Raw genomic sequence first — 5,125 nt, forward strand, 5'->3', positions numbered from 1 at the left:
CTGAATTCAATCAGCAATTAGACTTTCTAACAAAACAGCTGGCCGAATTCAAGGAGATACTACAAGACACAAGAATGGCTAATATAAATATGGAGGTACAGTTGAAGCAAACAGAACAACAGTTATCAAAACAAATAACAAAAGAGTGCCAAGCAGTTCAATTAAGAAGTGGGAAAACATTAAATACCTCACTTCAAGGTAGCAGGAAGCCAAGAAATGAACAAACTGCTATTCAAAATCCCTCTGAGGATAGTAAGAGCCCAGAGAGGAATAACTCTGGCGTTCAAACGCCAGAAACAAGCAAGGAGTTGGCGTCAAACGCCCAATGAAAGATCAGTTCTGGCGTTCAAATGCCAGGAACAAGTAAGGAGTTGGCGTCCAACGCCAATCCAGCTTCTAACCCTGGCATTCAAATGCCAGTGAGGGATCAGACATACACAAGTGTTGATAACAACCCCTCTAAAAAGGCTTCTCCAACCACCTCTGTAGGAAATAAACCTGCAGCAACTAAGGTTGAGGAATATAAAGCCAAGATACCTTATCCTCAAAAACTCTGCCAAGAGGAGCAGGATAAGCAATTTGCTTGCTTTGCAGATTATCTCAGGACTCTTGAAATAAAGATTCCGTTTGCAAAGGCACTTGAGCAAATACCTTCTTATGCCAAGTTCATGAAAGAGATCTTGAGTCATAAAAAGGATTGGAGAGAAACTGAAAGAGTTCTCCTCACTGAAGAATGCAGTGCAGTCATTCTGAAAAGCTTTCCAGAAAAGCTTAAAGATCCCGGGAGCTTTCTGATACCATGCACGTTAGAGGGTAATTGCACCAAGACAGCTTTATGTGATCTTGGGGCAACCATCAACCTAATACCTGCATCCACTATCAGAAAGCTTGGTTTAACTGAAGAAGTTAAACCAACCCGGATATGTCTCCAACTTGCTGATGGCTCCATTAAATACCCATCAGGCGTGATTAAGGACATGATTGTCAGGGTTGGGCCATTCGCCTTTCCCACTAACTTTGTAGTGCTGGAAATGGAGGAGCACAAGAGTGCTACTCTCATTCTAGGAAGACCTTTCCTAGCAACTGGACAAACTCTCATTGATGTCCAAAAGGGGGAAGTAACCCTGAGAGTCAATGAGGATGAGTTTAAGTTGAATGCTATCAAAGCCATGCAGCATCCAGACACACCAAAAGACTGCATGAAAGTTGATCTCATTGACTCTTTGGTAGAGGAGGTCAACATGGCTAAGAGTCTCGAATCAGAGCTGGAAGACATCTTTAAAGATGTTCAGCATGATTTGGAGGGTTCAGAGGAATTGAAAGAGCCTCTGAGACTTCCTCAGGAAGAGGAGAAACCTCCTAAACCTGAGCTCAAGCTATTACCACCATCCCTAAAATATGCATTTCTAGGAGAAGGTGACACTTTTCCAGTGATCATAAGCTCTGCTTTAAATCCACTGGAAGAGGAAGCACTAATTCAAGTGCTAAGGACACACAAGACAGCTCTTGGGTGGTCCATAAGTGACCTTAAGGGCATAAGCCCAGCTAGATGCATGCACAAAATCCTATTGAAGGATGATGCTAAGCCAGTGGTTCAACCACAGAGGCGGCTAAATCCAGCCATGAAGGAAGTAGTGCAGAAAGAGGTCACCAAATTACTGAAGGCTGGGATTATTTATCCTATTTCTGATAGCCCCTGGGTGAGTCCTGTTCAAGTTGTTCCCAAGAAGGGAGGCATGACAGTGGTTCATAATGAAAAGAATGAACTAGTTCCTATAAGAACAATTACAGGGTGGCGCATGTGTATTGACTACAGAAGGCTCAACACGGCCACCAGAAAGGATCATTTTCCTTTACCATTCATAGACCAAATGCTAGAGAGACTAGCAGGTCATGAATATTACTGCTTTTTGGATGGCTATTCAGGTTACAACCAAATTGCAGTAGATCCTCAGGACCAAGAGAAAACAACATTCACATGTCCTTCTGGAGTATTTGCTTACAGAAGAATGCCTTTTGGTCTGTGTAATGCACCTGCAACCTTTCAGAGATGCATGCTTTCTATCTTCTCTGATATGGTTGAGAAGTTTCTAGAAGTCTTCATGGATGACTTTTCAGTATTTGGAGACTCATTCAGCTCCTGGCTTGACCATTTAGCACTTGTTCTGAAAAGATGCCAAGAGACCAACCTAGTTTTAAACTGGGAAAAATGTCACTTTATGGTGACTGAAGGAATTGTCCTTGGGCATAAAATTTCAAATAAGGGAATAGAGGTGGATCAAGCAAAAGTGGAAGTAATTGAAAAATTACCACCACTTGCTAATGTTAAGGCAATCAGAAGCTTTCTGGGGCATGCAGGATTCTACAAGAGGTTTTTAAAGGATTTTTCAAAAATTGCAAAACTCATGAGCAATCTGCTAGCTGCTGACACGCCATTTGTGTTTGACACAGAGTGTCTCCAGGCGTTTGAGACTCTGAAAGCTAAGCTGGTCACAGCACCAGTTATTTCTGCACCAGACTGGACTTTACCATTTGAACTAATGTGTGATGCCAGTGACCACGCCATTGGTGCAGTACTGGGGCAGAGGCATGACAAGCTTCTGCATGTCATTTATTATGTTAGCCGTGTTTTAAATGATGCCCAGAAAAAATACACAACCACAGAAAAAGAACTGCTTGCAGTGGTTTATGCCATTGACAAGTTTAGATCATACTTAGTAGGATCAAAAGTGATTGTGTACACCGACCATGCTGCTCTTAAATATCTACTCACAAAGCAGGATTCAAAACCCAGGCTCATAAGATGGGTGTTGCTTCTGCAAGAGTTTGATATAGAAATAAGAGACAGAAAAAGGGACAGAAAACCAAGTGGCTGATCATCTGTCCCGGATAGAACCAGCAGAAGGGGAGTTTCCCCCCTCTATTGAGATCTCTGAGACCTTTCCGGATGAGCATTTGTTTGCCATTCAGGAAACACCATGGTTTGCAGACATTGCAAACTATAAAGCTGCAAGGTTCATACCCAAGGAGTACAGCAGTCAACAAAAGAAAAAATTAATTACTGATGCAAAGTACTACTTGTGGGATGAACCCTATCTCTTTAAGAGATGTGCAGACAGCATAATCCGTAGGTGTGTGCCTAGAGAAGAAGCACAGAGGATCTTATGACATTGCCATGGATCACAATATGGAGGCCATTTCGGAGGTGAGCGAACAGCCACCAAGGTCCTCCAATGTGGCTTCTACTGGCCTACACTCTATAGGGATTTTCAAGAGTTTGTACATAACTGTGACAGTTGCCAAAGAGCTGGTAATCTGTCTCATGGTTACGCCATGCCTCAACAGGGAATCTTGGAGATTGAGTTGTTTGATCTATGTGGAATTGACTTCATGGGACCTTTCCCACCATCATACTCAAACACTTATATTCTGGTGGCAGTCGACTATGTATCAAAATGGGTAGAGGCCGTTGCCACACCCACCAATGATATTAAAACAGTGCTGAAGTTCCTCCAAAAATATATCTTCAGCAGGTTTGGTGTCCCTAGAGTACTAATCAGTGATGGGGGCACTCAATTCTGCAACAAACAACTTTACTCTGCCATGGTCCGGTATGGGATTCGCCACAAGGTGGCGACTCCATATCATCCACAGACAAATGGGAAAGCTGAAGTTTCTAATAGAGAAGTAAAAAAAATTCTGGAACGGACTGTAAGTACCCATAGAAAGGATTGGGCAAGAAGCTTGGATGATGCTCTGTGGGCTTACAGAACAACATTCAAGACTCCTATAGGGACCTCTCCATACCAACTTGTGTATGGTAAGGCCTGTCATCTGCCTGTGGAACTGGAACATAAGACCTACTGGGCAACCAGATTCCTAAACTTTGATGCCAAATTAGCTGGAGAAAAAAGATTGCTCCAGCTGAATGAGCTAGAGGAATTCAGATTCACTGCTTTCAAAAATGCCAAGCTTTATAAAGAGAAATAAAAAAGGTGGCATGACAGAAAGCTGTCATCTAGAGTCTTTGAACCAGGACAAAAGGTTCTGTTGTTTAACTCTAGGCTCAGGCTATTCCCTGGGAAACTGAAATCCCGGTGGAGGGGACCATATGTGATTACAAGTGTATCACCATATGGTTATGTGGAGCTTCAAGACATTGATTCTGATAAGAAGTTCATTGTTAATGGACAGAGAATCAAGCACTATCTTGAAGGCAATGTTGAGCAAGAGTGCTCAAGGCTGAGGCTAGATTAAAAGCTCAGCAAGGTCCAGCTAAAGACAATCAAGAAGCGCTTGCTGGGAAGCAACCCAGCCATTAGCAAAAATTTTTCTGTTATTTTATTTATTTTATTCTTCATTTTATTTATTTTTGAAATATATGAGCTTAATATTAACAAGGTAAAGAATCAATTGCATAAGTCCACAGGGTTACAGAAGAATTCAGAGCACAAAACAGGAAAAAGGAGCTCACTGGCAAGAAAACGCCAGTAAGAGGCACAATTGGGCGTTAAACGCCCAAAAGGAGCATCTACTAGGCGTTTAACGCTAGTAAAGATAGCCATCTGGGCGTTAAACGCCAGAAAGAAGCAGCTTCTGGGCGTTTAACGCCAGATTTACAGCATCCTGGGCGTTCAGAAAAACGCCCAGTGACAAAGGAGTTTCTGGCGTTTAACGCCAGCTAGAAGCAACAGCTGGGCGTTAAACGCCCAAAACATGCAGCAGTTTGGCGTATAACGCCAGGATTGTGGGGAGTAGGCAATTTCATTTTCAATTCAAATTTTTTCCATTTTTTATGTTTCAATTCATGATTTCTTGCACAAACATGTTACAAATCCTAATTTTTCAAATCCTTTTTCAAAAAAATATCAAATGTATCTTAATTCATAAACCATTTTTCCACTTCAAATTATTTTCAAATCCTTTTCAAAACAAATCTATCTCTTTTCCTTGTAAAATATTTTCAACTCATCAATATCTTTTTCAAATCATCACATCATCTTTTTCAAAATCCAGATTTATCTTTTTCAAATATCTTTCATATCTTTTCAATTTTAAATCACATCTTTTCCTATCATACTTATCTTTTCTAAATCACTTTTTCTATCATATCTTTTTCAAATAA

The sequence above is a fragment of the Arachis ipaensis genome, chromosome B08 (assembly GCF_000816755.2).
Source record: "Arachis ipaensis cultivar K30076 chromosome B08, Araip1.1, whole genome shotgun sequence".
Taxonomy (NCBI): domain Eukaryota; kingdom Viridiplantae; phylum Streptophyta; class Magnoliopsida; order Fabales; family Fabaceae; genus Arachis; species Arachis ipaensis.